General features: G+C 58.4%; 1 pseudogene; it reads right to left on the bottom strand.

Moving 5' to 3' along the window:
• Positions 1-15,995: 15,995 nt before the first annotated feature.
• LOC112065345 (uncharacterized) lies at positions 15,996-16,094 on the bottom strand (annotated as a pseudogene).

The following is a 16,094-nucleotide window of genomic DNA, read 5'->3' as shown; positions in this document are numbered from 1 at the left end:
CGCGCCCGCTCCCGCCGCCGCCGCCGCCTCCGTCCGCCCCTCAGACGCCTCCAGCCATCGGGATGGGCGCGGCGGCCCCTGCCCGCAGCCTCGGGAAACCCCACGGTCGCGTCACCGCGCACGCCGCGCGCGCACGCACCGCTCGACCGAGTCCCCGGCGCGCGCGCGCGCGCGCTTCGGCCCTGCGCCAGCCCCGCGCGCGTACGCGAGCCGCTTAAAGGGGTAGCACCGCGCCCTCGGGGACCCGCTCCGGGAGCCTACAAGGCTTCCCTTCTTCTCGCCCGCGCCGGGCTCCGCGCCTCAGGGGCAGGCCCGCGGGGCCCTGCGCTGGCGTGGGTCTGCCTGCTGCCGACCCGCTTGGTTCCCAGCCAGGTGCACGTGGGTAGAGGCCGCAGGGTGGGAGCCTGCCACCGGACCCGGTGCCCGGCAAAGGCACTCTGCACCCCGCACATGCGCCCAGCACATGTGCCCCGTAACACACTCTGCGCCCCACATCTGCATTCTGCACCCCGCACACACACATTCATATGCCAGCGCAGGCTGCGCCCCACATCTGCATTCTGCAACCCGCACACACACATTCATATGCCAGCGCAGGCTGATCCCCACCCACGCTGGACCAGGTCGGCCTCAGGGACTCAACTCACGGCTTCGCCCTGCAGTCCGGGGTCAGGGCCCGTCCTCGGAGGTGCCCGTGGGGCTCGTGTGAGCTGGGCAGGTGTGGGCAGTGTGGCCTCGATGGTCAAGGCCCTCCTGTCAGGAATGGCCACCTGAGCAGGGAGGTGTGACCACGGGAAAGAGTGTCAGGAGGGACAGATGGACCACCCTTGCAAATGTAGCTGAGTCAGCCAGGCAGCTGAGAATCGAAGACCCCCTAGTGGGGGAGGGGAAGGAGGGGGAGAGATGGGTCAGCTGTGAGCAGCCTGTAGCTTCCAGTGTCCTCAGAAACCTCCTAGATGTCCATGGATGGAGCCCTAGGCCCACCAACTGCCACCTCTCCATCTGACTTGTGCCTCCCCAGTTCCGACGACTCCCCACCCCATAGACTTCTTCACTGTAAGAACCTGCGGTCTCCAGCCCTCATCACCCCTTTCCAGCCAGCTCAGCCTCCGGCCCCCAGCCCTCCCTATGCTGCCCTTTCCAGACCAAATCCAGGACCCCTCCTCCAGGCCTGCACAGCTTGGCTGAAGGAAGCAGGAGGACACACCCAGCAACGCAGCTGTCCCCTTAAACCTCAAGGGTCCCTGTCACCCCCCAGCCTAATTCGCAGCTGCAGCCAATTTGTCTGTATGCCTGTGTGCTGTCTGTCTAGGGTGGCCCTGGACCGCAGCATGGAGCCCATGCCTTCCCACCCATGCTAGGGCTGTGCTCCCTGTCCCCCTCCCACAGGTCCTTCCTGCACAAACGTGTCCCCACCATCCTTGGAGCCCTTCCTCAATCCCTGGCACAAGAAAATCCCTGCGCCGCCCTGAACTCAACCATTTCTCCAAAGAGTCCTGTTTCCTTTCGGTGGGGCACAGTATTTAGAAGACAGGATCCAGGCTCAAGCTGTGCTTGCTGCTACTGGAGTGTCATTGCTTCTAGTCCGGTCAGTGGACAGAGCTAAGGACATATACAGTACGTGTTTGTGTACACACACAGGCCACCCCCCACACCTGTAACCAATCTCCCATGCTCACCACCACCTGGCCTGGGTGCTGACCGCAGCAGAGATGTCCACCCTGCTCAGCCGAGTGAGGACAGGACACCCGCTGTATCACTCCTCTGCTTAAAACCGTTGAGAGTGTCCACTGCCCTGGTACCTCTGCTCTGTCCTCCTCACTGCCCAGCGTCTGGCTCCTCTCTGCTCCTTAAACACTCGGTCACCGCGTTCCACCCTCTGGCCTTTGTCCCTTGCGGCTCCATCTGCCCGGGAGGGTCTCCCCCGGCCCGCCTCGGCCCCCAGTGCTGCCCTGGCTCCTGTGACTGCACGAGGTCCATGCCAGGCTGCTTGCTCCTTGCTCTGCCCCCCTGCTGGAGACCGGGTTGGACTCCCCTGCCCACTGCTCCACCCGCCAAGAAGGGCGTGAGGTGCACAGTGGGTACTCAAGGAATGTTTATGAGCAGGCGGCGCTCTGTGTTCCAAGTGAGGGGGACGCAACTCAGAGTGGGGGGGAGCGGGGAGAGTCAGAACAGAGTGGTCACTGTGTCCAGGACAAGGGCGGGGGGACAAGACGGCAGCACTGCCCAGTGCTCAAGAGGAGGTGGGGGAAAAAAAATTCCCTGGTGGTCCAGTGGTTGGGACTCGGCGCTTTCACTGCCGAGGGCCCAGGTTCAATCCCTAGTCCGGGAACTGAGATCCCGCAAGCCATGGCACAGCCTTGGCAGGTGGGTCCCAAGGCCCCAGATTTGGGGTCAGAGAGAGGCATCCCTCAGAATCCAGCAGGTCTGATGCCATCCTAACTCTATGCCCACCTAAGTCCAGGACTTGGAAAGTAGAGATGAGGAGGGGGAGGAGGAAAAGGAGGAAAGGAAAAGGGGGAGGAGAAAGGGGTGGTCGGAGGAGGAGGGGGAAAGCAATGAAAGGTGAAGGAAGCAAGCAGCGGGGTGAGCGGTCTCTATGCAGCCCACTCTGTGCTGCTGTGGGGATGGCAGGAGACCTGGGGGACCCTCAGAACCCCCATCCTGTCATCCTGGGTCCCTGCATGCCCACCTAAGAGCAGCAGGAGGGCTGGCAGGGCTGGCCCAGGGCTTCCCTGTACCACAGGCCGCCATCGGCCTGGTTGGGTCCATCCTCCATTACATCAGGGCCACCGGGCAAGGCCACACATGAGGACACCAAGCCAGTGCCTGCCCTAGCTGTCTGAGGTTTTGGGGTGTAGCCCTGTTGCCCCTGGCTAATCTGTAGGTCTGCAGGGTACAGCAGGTCCTTCCCTGGAACTTGCCCTGTGGCTGGGGTCTGAATACTGTTCATGTGTTTATGGACAGGGCGTGAGGGGCAAAGTTGAGGGGAAGGCAGAGGGGAGGGAACAGGGGCTGCTGGGCCCTCATTCCCAGATTCCCTGCACCGCCCCATCTGATGCACACAGGTCTCAGGGTCCCCAGGCAGCAGGGCCCTTCGGCCTTGAACACACATACCCTGGGCCTTGGTCAGCTCTCAGGAGCTTCTAGCTTCTAGCCAGGGCCTTTGAGACCTTAGGGGTCTGAAGGACGCTCCGGGGACCCTGCCCTCCCTGTCCCACCCTCCATCCCTTCTGCCCAGGCCTCCTGCGGTTTTTGGCCCCCACCTGCCCACCACTCAGCCCCTCTTCGGTGGGGCATTAACCAGGGCCCCTTCATGGAGAGCTCATGCCTGGCCAGGAACCCAGGCTTCCCCTGACTTCCCGGCAACACTCCTTCCCTCTCTCGATAAGTGGCTTAGAGACCAGCCTGTGGTCCTGAGTCCACGGCCACACCCGTTCAGCGCATCCGGCGAGGGCCAGGCCATCTGGGCCCCAGTGCCTGGCTCAGAGCCCAGTCTCGCTGAAAACCTGGGGAGCACAAATGCATAATTCAGAGGCCCCGGCCCCATCTGCTCTCTAGCAGGACATGGTCTGTCAGGAAAGTAGGTCTTTTAAAATCTGAATTATTCAAACAATCCGTGCACAAGACCGGACCACTCCTGGGGACCCCGCTCCAAGCCTGGCTTTGAGGGTCCAGGGCTGCAGGGGGCGGCTCCCGCAGGGTCTGCCTTGTCCTGCAGAGCGCTATCTGCTTCTCCTCCCATAAGTGACCTGCGGGCCTGACCCGGCCTCCACGCCCCAGAGGACAGAGGACGAGGGGGGAGGGGCGGAAGGTAGGTAATCCAGAAGAAGCCTAATTAGTTCCTGCGGGCCTGCGGGCAGGCGTGCAGAGACGGGGCTGCTGACCGAACGGGGTCAGACGGGGAGGCGGCTCCTGCTTCTCTCCGCCGAACTTACTGAGGGGCGCGCCCACTGGGTACCAGGATGGCCCAGGTCCCCGAGCCCACCTCCGCCCTGACGTGGGGCAGGTCTGCTGGGGGGCGTGGGGAGAGCAGGGTGGGCAGACCCCCCCCCCATGGCGGGCAGAGAGGGAGCGAGCTGCGGCGTGGGTGCCAGGGGGCCCAGGGGAGGGTCCAGGCCCAAGGTGGGAGTGGCCGACCAGGTCGCGGGCGTCGCAGCCCAGGAAGCTGGTCTGGCGGGCAGAGTGCACCTCCCCGGCCCTGGGGAGGTGCTGGCTCTTACCCCCTCGCCACCAGCAGCCCTTGAGGGACCTCTGGGCCCCTTCTCCTGGGCCGTGGAAGCAGCCCCTCCCCCTCCCTCTCCTACGACTCGTCCCTTGGCCCCGAGCCCCCACCATGCCTCTCGTGACCTGACCTCCAAGCCTGTGATCCTCCTGGTCACCCACCTTTGCTCGTAAACCAGACATCCCTCGTGGGGGGCACCAAAGCGTGGGGGTCAGTGGAATCAGGAAGTGCCACCTGGGGTGGAGGGGGGTGCCCGCACGGGGGTGCACAGGGGTGGGAGGTTTGCTCTCGGCTGGGCAGCTGCACCTCAGGGGCAGACACTGGAGGGAAGACCCAGGTGGCCTCCTTGCCACTCCCAGAGGGGGCCGTCCTGAGGGTCTGACGGCAGCTCAGACCATCAGCTCCAGCAAACGCCCTCGCTGCCTTCCTGGGGGACGTTCCTCGGGGCAGCTGCATCAGGTCGGTCTCGCTGCAGAACCTGGGGCAGGGAAAGCCTGGCTCCATGGATGGCTCTGGGGCCACAGCAAAACTAATGAGGGGTTTTTCAGTGTCATTCGTGGAGCGAGACGTCTTTGGTTGAAAACACAGACCTCCCTAAGGAAGCAAGATGCAACCATGAGTGAGGAGGGGTAATCCCCCCACATCCCCCCAGAAACGCGTGCACCACAGATATACACACAACACGTAACAGACATTCCCGTGTTAGATCAGCCCGGCCTCAGGGTAGCAAGAGGCAGAAGCTTAAATAGCTTATCTGAAAAGAGGCACTTGGCCGGCTCAGACACTGGGCTTCAGGCTCAGCTGGATCCAGCGAGGCTCCCAATGGGCTCTGGCTCCCCAGTGGTGCCTCCTGCCTGGTGCGGAAGTACCTGCTGGGGCTGCCTTCCCACCACCCCAGCTAAGCAGCTACAGAGCTCCAGATGCTCTGGGATGCGGTGTGTGGACCCCAGGAAGGCTCTGAAAGGCCTCACTCAGATTTCACGTGGCCCTGGAGGCAGGGGATGGAAGGGCCACTGGCTCTGTTGGGACAACATGCAGTGCGCCCAGAGCAAAGGTGAATGCTGTCACCAGGAGGAGGAGGGCTGCTGGGCAGGGGAAACACAGTGGAAAAGCAGCAGGATTGGGGCAACAACTGAGACACTCATAAACCGAGCCACTGCTGGCTGTCGGGTTCAAGGCCCTCAAGGCCCAGGTTCCGGCTCCTCCCGGCTGAGGCCAGGCAGCCCCAGCCTCTGGCCTGCTCCATCCTGAAACCAGATGCTGGGGCAGAGCCTGGAGGGACGAGGCTGGGCAACCCTTGCCTCCCCGCTCCGCCCCGCCCCCACCTCCACTGCAGCCTCCAGGGACTCCCAGGCAGGCGTCAAGGGTGCCCCATGGAGCGGCCAGAGCTCCCGCCCGGCCCAGCCCCCAGTCCCATTTCCTCTCCGGGCCTGGGCGGCGCCCTTGGCAGAGAGGCTGCGATTGTTCTACGCTGGCCTGGCGCTTCCCCCAGCAGCCTGCAGAAGGCCGGGTAGTCACCAGCCCAGCCCTGGAGCGCAGCTGCCAGAAACGCCCTAGGCGCATCCTGGGCCGGGGCTGGGAGTGCTGAGACCCGAAGGAGAGGGGGCGGCGGGGCGTGACGCAGAGACGCCAAGACCCCGGGAGAGCCCGAGGGTCGGAGCGGGGCACACCCAGGCCCTGACACCCGCACACAGGCCAGAGAGGGCAGCCCAGGCAGGCACCAGACAGATGAGGGGCCAGGGAGGCCTCAGTGCCCAGAGTGGGAGGGGTCTGCAACTGGGAGCCCGCTGCGCACCGAGGGACCTGGGGGTGGTGAGGAGGCCCGGGCCAGAGGTAGCCACTGCCCCAGAGAGGCCTAGGGGCTCTGAGACCCCAGACGCCTTCTGGGCCCCCCTCCTCCTCCCCAGCCTGGCCAAGCCTCCTGTCCTCAGGTGCCATCTAGAGGCCTGGGCAGGCTCAGGGAAGCGCCCCTGGGGCCCGGAAGATGGGACAGGCTCCTAGCTGCTTAGCAGCACACACCCAGGTAGGCACACTGGCTTGGTGGGCCGCAGGCCCGTGCGCGGTGGCCGAGGCTTGTGCCCCCGTCCCGGCCGGAGCCCAACCTTGACAGTCCCCAGAGCGGGGGCAGCGTGCACAGTGCCTGGCCCCTAGCTCCCGCCGCAGACAGGAGCAGGGGCTGATGGGGTGGTGGCCTGAGGGACCCTCCGGGGAAAAGGGGGGGGGCTGCTGCCAGGGCTGCCCTGGTCTCCAGCTCCCCGCGCCCCCCCTCTGCCCGGCCCTGCCTGGGGAGAGCGCCCAGCTGTTCTGGGGACTCCTCTCCCCACAGCAGGTACCCTGGGACTCAGCTCCACCAGCACCTACCAGGTGACCAGCTTGCACCTGTGACACCAGCAGGCAGGAGGGTGGCCGGTCCTGCCCCGGGGGTGCCTGCAGCCCTCGAAGCCTTCCTGAGCTCACTGCCCTGTCCAGCCACATGAGGGGCAGCCCAAAGACGGCCCCAGAGCCTGGGCCCCGTCCTCGGGCACAGCCCTCTCACGCCAGGACGCTGGCCTGAGGTCATGTTATACAAAGACGCTACGCAGGGCCACTTCCAGCAGGCAGGCAGCCACTGAGCAGAGGGGAAGGAAGGTACATCCTCAAGGCCACAGGGGCCCACAGCCAGCCTGGCCGTCACCCTGTGACCACGGACTGGGTACCATGCCACATCATGCCACACATCTGCCATGCCACGTTACCTGCCATATCATGTCACAAAGTGCCACGTCACATCTGCCAGCCAGGCCGCCCCGGGGTTGACACGGTGACAGAGCCTTGTCCCAGGGTGCCTGGCAGGAAGGGCCTTGTCCTCTGGGCCTGCACCCTGTCTCGACTGCTCTGTGGTCTCTTCTCAAGTCCCACCCTGGAGGACTGTCCTTTCCAAAAAAAAGACCCCACCACGCTGCCCCTCCCTGCGAGGGGGCAGGGACTCAGTCCCACAACCAGAGGGCCAGGGTTCCCACCCGGGCCCCCCTCAGCCTGGCCCGTGGGGTCTCCACCGGGAAGTCCCTCCACGCAGGGCAGCCCACATTCCGCTGTCAGAAGGGAGACGCCTCAAGAACTCCCAGTGACTCAAATGTCCCCCCGACAGGGTTCTGCCTCATGAACTACTTTTGATTTTGAATCCTGGTAGAGCACACCTAATGTGAAATTTACCACTAAACCCTCTTGAAGTATACAGTTCAGTGTTATTTAGTACGTTCACCTCACTGTGCAGCCACCACCTGCATCCAGCTCCAGAGCATTTTCATCACCTCAAAAGGAAACCCCACCCCCATTAAGCAGTCACTCCCCATTCCCTCCCCTCAGCCCCCCGGCAACCACGAATCTGCTTTCTATCTCCATGGATTTACCTGTTGTATGTACTTCGTCCAAGCAGAATCATACAGCATGTGTCCTTCTGTGTCCGGTTTCTCTCACTGAGCATCGTGTTCTCAAGGCTCATCCATGTTGTAGCAGGTGTCAGCGCTTCATTCCTTTTTACGGCGGAATAGTCCGTTGTGTGTAAACACCACCCTTTGTTTATCCACTCATCCATTGATGGACATTCGGGCTGTTTCTCCTTTTGGCTATTGTGAATAGCGCTGCTGTGAACGTTCGTGTACACGTTTTTGTTTGAACACCTGTTTTCTATTCTTCTGGGTATTTACCTGGGAGTGGGACTGCAGGGTCATACAGTAACTCTATATTTAACCTGAAGAACCACCAAACTGCTTTCCACAGCAGCTGAGCTATTTTACATTCCCACCGGCAGGGCCCAAGGGCCCCAATAGCTCCATACCCACACCAAGACTCGTTACCATCTGACTTTTTGATTCTAGCCATGCTAGTGGATGTGAAGTGGTATCTCACTGTGGTTTGATTTGCATTTCCCTGGTGACTAGGGACATTGAGCATCTCTTTTTTTAAATTTTTTTATTATTATTTATTGGAGTATTGGAGTATAATTTTATTTATTGGAGTATTTTATTGGAGTATAATTGCTTTACACTGTTGTGTTAGTTGCTGGTGTATAACAAAGTGAATCAACTATACGTATCATATATCCCCGTATCCCCTCCCGAGCATCTCTTCTTGTGCTAACTGGCCGTGTGTATGTCTTCTTTGGAGAAATGTCTATTCAAGTCCTTTGCCCTTTTTTTGTTTTTTTTTTTTTTTTTTTGCAGTACGCGGGCCTCTCACTGTTGTGGCCTCTCCCGTTGCGGAGCACAGGCTCTGGACGCGCAGGCTCAGCGGCCATGGTTCACGGGCCCAGCCGCTCCGCGGCATGTGGGATCTTCCCGGACCGGGGCACGAGCCCGTGTCCCCTGCATTGGCAGGCAGACTCTCAACCACTGCGCCACCAGGGAAGCCCCCTTTGCCCTTTTTTGAACTTGTTTTTTGTTGTGGTGGTGGTGGTTGTTGAGTTGTAAGAGTTCTCTATATAATCTGGACATGAGACACTTATCAGATATGTAATTTTGCAAATATTTTCTCCCATTCTGTCAGTTGTTTTTTCACTCTGTTGTTAGCGTCCTTTGATGCACAAAAGTTTTTAATTTTGGTGAAGTCCAATTTATTTCTTTTGCCTTTTTTGCTTCCTTGTTGTTTGTGTTTTTGACATTATATCTAAAAAGCTAGGGTTTCCCTGGTGGCACAGTGGTTGGGAGTCCGCCTGCTGGTGCGGGGGTGCGGGTTTGGGCCCTGGTCCGGGCGGATCCCACATGCTGCGGAGCGGCTGGACCTGTGCGCCACGGCTGCTGGGTCTGCGTTCTGGAGCCCGCATGCCACGGCTGCTGAGCCTGTGTGCCTGGAGCCTGTGCTCCACGGCAGGAGTGGCCACTGCCCTGAGAACCCCGCGCGCTGCTGCAAGGAGTGGCCCCCGCTCACCGAGGCTGGAGAGGGCCCATGCGCAGTGGCGAGGACCCAGTACAGCCAAAAATAAATAAATAAGTTTTAAAAAATGCAAAAAAAAAAAAGCCCCAAAAACCAAAAAAATAATAATAATAAAAAGCTATTGCCAAATCTAAGTTATTGAAGATTTACTCCTATGATTTTTTCTAAGAGTTTTATAGTTTTTACCTTTAAATTTAGGTCTTATCCATTTTGAGTTGATATTTGTATATGGTGTGAGGTAGGGGGTTCAAATTCATTCTTTTTCATGTGAATATCCAGTTTTCCCAGCACCATTTGTTGAAAAAGCTGTCCTGCCCCACCGAATGGTCTTGACACCCTTGTTGAAAATCATCTGACCATAAGTGTGAGGGTTTATTTCTGAGCTCTCTATTCTATTCCATTGGTGTATGTCTGTTTTTATACCAGTACCACACTGTTTTGATCACTGTAACTTTGTAATAAGTTTTAAATTGGGAAGTTTGAGTCCTCTGACTCTGGTCTTATTTTTTAAGATCGCTTTGGCTATTCAGAGTCCTTTGCAATTCCGTATGAATTTGAGGAATGAATTTTCCTCAACGGCAAAAAAAAAGGCCATTGGCATTTATCAACTACTTCTTAAAAATGTAAGTTCTGGGAGGAGACCGTGGTGGTGGCTCAGTCCCTCTGCCCTGGGCAGTGGTCAGCTTGCTCAGGTCCTGTGGCAGTGAGGAGGGCAGGTCCTGTTAGGAGGTGATGGGGACCACTGGGGGGTCTGAGCAGGGGTGAGACCCCCTCTGGTTGCCTGAGGGCAGGTGAGCCTGTGGAGGGCAGCACAGTGCTGGCAGGCTGGACAGGGCCAGGTATCTGGAGTGATGGAGCTTGTGGTGGTTCAGGGGAGAAGGCACTGAGGAGTCAGCGGTGACATCAGGGTGTCTGTCCACACAGCTGAACTGTGAGCGAGCCGGGAGGACGGGAGGGGCAGCTGGGAGGGCAGTTCCGGTGGGGTAGGGTGGGAATGTGCTGTGTCCTAGACCTTTCTAACCCAAGATGCTTGTAGATGTTGGCTGAGAAGCAGGCCTGCAATGGGCGTGGAGAGCCATGGGCCAGTGAGGGGCCATGGGGGAACATGGATAGCTGAGGATGTCCAGGGCTGACAATGTCCCCCCAGTGGGGAAGGGGGTGAGGAGAGAGCGTCAGGAGAACCCCAGAAAGAGGCGGGAACTTTGCAGACAATGGGTTTATGTGGCCCGGGTGGCAGGGACCAGCATGGGGTGGGGTCCCAGGCGGGGACCCAGGCACCTACAGGGTCCCAGAGGTGACCTGGGGGATGGTACGTGTGAACACAGCCAGGAGGCAGGAGAAGGCTACAGTGAAGGGGGAGGCCTTGACTGCTGGGCCTGGGGGCGCCTCAGAAGGATGGTGGCCCTTCCTGGCGCTGCCCCCCCCCGCCCCCCCCCGCCCTCTCTTCCACTTCTTGACAGCACATTCTTATTTACTGGTTTTGCCTGGGCAGCAGAGAGCCCTCCTCAGCCAGGGCAGAGCCTGGAGCTGGCGGGAGGAAAGGCAGCACAGCCAGCAGTCAGCAGAACGGGCGGGGCTCTGGTTCCGTGGAGGCCCCCTTACTCCCATTGGGCACCTGGGGACACTGTTCAGCCTGGAGGCGGGTGGCCACCTCTCACCCGGTCTCCCCTTCCTCCCCTTCCCATCCTCCTTCCCACCGAGTCTAGCTTCGCCCGGGGCCAGCTGCCCCTCGCCCCAGGCATGAGTCCAGCCCGTCAGGCCGACGGAACTGCCGGAGAACAGCATGCTAGGACCCAGGGGCATCCCTGGCACCCAGAGCCCCCAAGCTGACTTCTGAAGCCGAGGTGGGCCCCCGGGTGTCTGTGGGGGCAGTTCGGTGTGGGTTGGGCCAGCAGGGACGGCAAGGGGTGTGGGTCACTGGGTCCTGTTCTTACACTCAGGCTGGGCACCACTGCCCGTGCCCAGGGGCAGGCACGGGGTGGGGGGACGGCACTCACCCTCTGCAGGGCCACCCAGGCCCCCGCGCCCCCTGCAGCAGCCCACCTCCAGGCCCCCAGGGTCTCAGTCCTGCAGTCCTCAGCCATGGGACTTCGATCCTGAGGATGCAGCTCTCCTCCCCTTGGGAGGGGCCCTGCCTGAGAGCTGTTTGTGAAGAATCCTGTCCCTGAGGCCCAGCCCACCAGCCACCTGGGAGGTGATGCAAGTGGTGCCTGGAAGGGGCAATGAGAGGCAGGTATGAGGCCAGCAGGCCTGGAGCCGGTGGAGTCCCAGTGGGTGGTCTTGGAGGCCCGCAGGCTTGGGGCTCAAGGAGGGGGAAGAGGAAGTGGTGTGCTGGGACCCCAGGCAGCAGGGGTGCAGGCCAAGCACGGAGCACGTGCTGGCCCCCAGCTGTTCCTCCTGGGGCGGCCAGGCCGGCAAGCGCTGGCTATTTTGGAAACCAGCAAACCTGGCTGGACATGTGGAGGGGTGCTGCCTGGAGCTGGGGCCCTGGAGCTCTCGCTGTGACGTCCATCTGGGCCCCGATACATTCCCCTGGGCAGATGCCCCGCGCTCATACCCAGGCCTGCTCTGCGGTTCCCGGGGGCGTGGCTCAGCCTGCGAATCAGACTTCTGAGGGCCTGTCTGTCTTGTCCTATTGTCCCTCCAGCAGCCCCTGGGCACTGAGGTGTCCAGACCTTTGAGACAGATCATGGGGAGGAAGCCCCCACAGAGTCTGCGAGTATGAGGTGCCATGGGTCAACCTCACTGGGTATCACCGGGGGCACTGCTGAGGCCAGGGCCATACGTGCCCCGCCCCTGCCCCACCCCCAAACGGCCCTGTGCGAGGCCCATGGGTGCTGCCCCCAAGGCCAGGCTCTGCAGAGAGGCCAGCCAGGGGCGGGCTCACCTTCTCCAGCCTGTCCCCTTGGTGCAGGACAGACCTCCAGGCTCCTGCTGCCCTCTGGCCGCTGGGCCCACTGGAACCAGAGAGGTCTGAGGCTCTTGCCGCATTTTCAAAACCTCTTTTAGCTTTCGGACAAAATGACCTTGCTGGTGTCACATTCAAACAAGACTGAAGAGGACGAGGAAGGAGGAGCCCCTGAGCCCTGCAGGGGAGCAGGGGGTTCAGGGATGCCAGGGTCAGCCTGGGGCCTGGCAGAGCAGGGGTCACACTGGGTCACACGGCAGCAGAGCAGAACAGTGGGCCTGAGCTCCTGAGCACGGCTGGCCAGGGTCTCAGGACAACGAGGCTCAGGGCCCACCACCTGCCCCTTTGTAAAGTCGGGGTGGGGGTCTGCCTGGTGCAAAGGGCTGCCTAGGGACGGGGGTGCTTCTCCAGGTGTCTGAACCCTCCGTCAGGGGTCGGCGCAAGGGGAGCGGTGGCTCCACTTTTCCCGGTCGGCACCCTCCACCCCCTCCCCCGAGGCAGGCTGGCCCTTCGCCGCCTTACAGGTGAATGAAATGAATACTTATGCCTATTTTTGTACTAACAATTGAGGGAACCCAAGAGTGAGGCTTCGAGGGCAGGGTTTTGAAAGGAGAGATGGAGAGTGGCCGGGCAGGAGGCTTGGGAAGACGACCCTGCCCAACTCCAAGTCCAGGAGGGCCGCCCTCAAACGCTGGTGCCCGCCCAGCAGCGCTCCCCGTCTGAGCTCCGCGCGGCCCGCGAGCGCCGCCTGGTGCACACGCGCGGAGTGGCCGCCCGAAGCGGTGCTTCCGGGCCGGGGATGGGGAGGGGCCGAGGGCAGAGCTAAGCGACGGTGAAGGGGCGGGGGCAAGTGTCGGGGGCGGGGACTGGGGGGGCGGGGAAGGAAGGGGCGGGGCCTAGTGGCGGGGCGGGGCCTAGTGGCTGGCCGGGGGCAGGACCGAGGGCAGAGCCGGGGGACAGGGCGGGGGCGGGGCCGAGCGTCGGGAACTCGGCCGGGGCTTGAGAGGCTCAGCTCCGGACTCCGCCCACCCGGGTGGGCTGGCGGGCTGGCACTCCGCACGAAGACCCCGGAGGGCCACGGCGACCTGTTCCCAGACAGGCTTGTGATTTTGCTAAAATAGTCCATGGTTTTCAGGGCTGGTAACTCGCAGTACCCTCCCGCCCACTCTTCGCGGAAACAACCCTTTTCAGTTCTTAGTTGCTTCCTCTAGTCTTTTGATTTCGAAATGAATCGAAATCTCGGTATTTGGAGAAGGTGGTCAGTTTGAGGCTGATCTTTAGTGTTAAGATTTCTTTGTGGATCAATAAATGATCTATTTTTAGAGCAATTCAGGGTTGCTAGAAAAGGATGTTCTGAGGCTGCTACCCCAGACCCAGCGAGCGCGTGGGGCGCTGGGCGCAGGGGGGCGGGGCTCCCGGGACAGACACGGCGGAGGGGCTCTGGGGGCCGGGAGGGCCAGCCTTTCTGTAGGCTGTGTCTGTGGACAGGGAGCATCTGGACTTTGTTTTTATTCATTTAGGCAATTCAATCGCTTTTAAAGTGGCGATTGTTTTAAATGGCATTATTTCGATTACTGGTGTATTTGGATTTCTTCTTCTTTTTAAAAAAATATTTATTTATTTATTTAGGCTGCGCTGGGTCTTAGTTGCGGCATGTGGGATCTAGTTCCCTGACCAGGGAACCCAGTCTCCCTGCACTGGAGGCGCGGAGTCTTAACCAATGGACCGCCAGGGAAGTCCCTGGATTTCTTTTTTTAAATAAACTTTATTTTTTGAAACGCTGTAGATTTTCAGAGAAATTGCTGAGACTTCCGGAGAGTTCCCATGCACTTCACTTCAGGGTCAATTTCCTCTATTATGAGGAACTACATTAGTACAGTACACTTGCTGCAATTAATAACCCAATATTGACACATTATTAACTACAGCCCACACTTTATTCAGATCTACTTAGTTTTTACCTAACATCCTCTTTCTGTTCCAGGATCCCACAGTAAATTTAGTTGTTCTCCCTGGGCGCCTCCTGGCTGTGGCAGTTTCTCAGACTTTCCTTGTCTTCGGTGACCTTGATGGTTTTGAGTGCTGGTCGGGACATCCTGTAGCCTGTTTCTCTGTTGGGATTTGTCTGGTGGGGTTGTGGGTTTCAGAGAGGTACAGTGCCCTTCTCGTTGCAACTGTCAAGGGTGAATACCCTCAACGTGGCTCACCACTGTGACCTGGCCCTGATCACTGGGCGGTGAGCCTTTCCATTCTCTGCTCATTGGAAGAAAGTCAGTATTGGCCATCCACGATTAAGAAGTGGGGGGTTGTGCTCCCTTCGTTGAGGGTAGAACATCTGCATAAATTATTTGGAATTCTTCTGTATGGAATATTTGACTCTTCCATTTATTTATTTATTCTGTCACTTGTATCAATATGGACTCATGGATACATATTTATTTTTATTGTGGTTATACACATAACATAAAATTTACCATTTTAATTGTTTTAAGTGCACAGCTCAGTGACATTAAGCACATTCACATTGTTGTGCAACCATCACTATCTGTCTCCAGAAGTTTCTCATCTTGTAAAACTGAAACTCTGTCCCCATTAAACACTAACTCCCCACCCCCTACCCCAGCCCCTGGCAACAGCCATTCTACTTTCTGTCTCTATTAATTTGACTATTTTAGGGATGGTATATAAATGGAATCATTCGGTATTTGTCTTTTTATAACTGGCTTATTTCACTGAGGACGATGTCAAGGTTCATCCATGTTGTATTAGGTGTTAGAATTTCCTTCCTTTTTAAGGCTGGCTAATAATAATTCCATTGTCTATTGTATTAGGGTTCTCCAGAGAAATCAATTATATCTATAATATGACAAATATATGTAGGACTTCCCTGGTGGCACAGTGGTTAAGAATCCGCCTGCCAATGCAGGGGACACAGGTTCGATCCCTGGTCCAGGAAGGTCCCACATGCCACAGAGCAACTAAGCCTGTGCACCACAACTACTGAGCCTGCGCTCTAGAGCCCGGAAGCCACAACTACTGAAGCCCGCACGCCTAGAGCCTGTGCTCTGCAGCAAGAGAAGCCACCGCAATGAGAAGCCCGTGCACCGCAATGAAGAGTAGCCCCTGCTCGCCGCAACTAGAGAAAGCCCGCGCTCAACAACAAAGACCCAATTCAGCCAAAAATAAATTAATTAATAAATTTTAAAATATATATATGTAAAATATAGAGAGATGAGATTTAAATTATTTATTTATTTATTAATTGAGGTCTAAGATGGGGAGATTTATTATAGAAATTGACATGTGATTATGAAGGCGGAGAAGATCTGCCATCTGCAAGCTGCAGGCCCAGGAAGCCAGTGTTGTAATTCAGTCTGAGTCTGAGGGCTGAGAACCAGGAGCGCCGATGTCCGAGGGTAGGAAAGGATGAATGTCCCAGATCAGGCAAAGAGACAATTAGCTTGTCCTCTGGGCCCTCAACAGACCGGATGAGGCCCACCTGCATCGGGGAGGGCAACCTTTCTTGTGTTCAGATTCAACACCCGCCTCCTCCAGACACACCATCCCAGTCACACCCAGCTATCTGGGTGCCCTTAGCCTAGCCAAGTGGACACATAATATTAACCATCATACACACACACACACACACACACACACACACACACACACACACACACACACCATGTTTTGTTTATCCACCTACCCATTGACGGACATTTGTTTTTTTTTCTACTTTTTAACTCCTGTGAATAACACTGCTATGAACACGGGTAGGCAAATACGTGTTCGAGGCCCTGCTTTCGATTCTTTGGGGAATAGGCCCAGAACTGCAATTGCTGGGTCACATGGTAATTCTATGCCTACTTTTTCTAGGAACCTCTGTACTGTCTTCCACCAGTCTACATTCCCACCAACAGTGCACAAGGGTTCCAATCTCTCCACATCCTCACCAACACTTCTTTTTTAAAAATATGGGATGCTTGAGCAGGGGCCATGCTAATTTTCTCCGTATTGTTCCCATTTTAGCATCTGTGCTGCCGAAGGGAGCGC

Source organism: Physeter macrocephalus, chromosome 3 (genome assembly GCF_002837175.3).
Source record: "Physeter macrocephalus isolate SW-GA chromosome 3, ASM283717v5, whole genome shotgun sequence".
Lineage (NCBI taxonomy): Eukaryota > Metazoa > Chordata > Mammalia > Artiodactyla > Physeteridae > Physeter > Physeter macrocephalus.
This window is presented reverse-complemented; position numbering and strand designations above follow the sequence as displayed.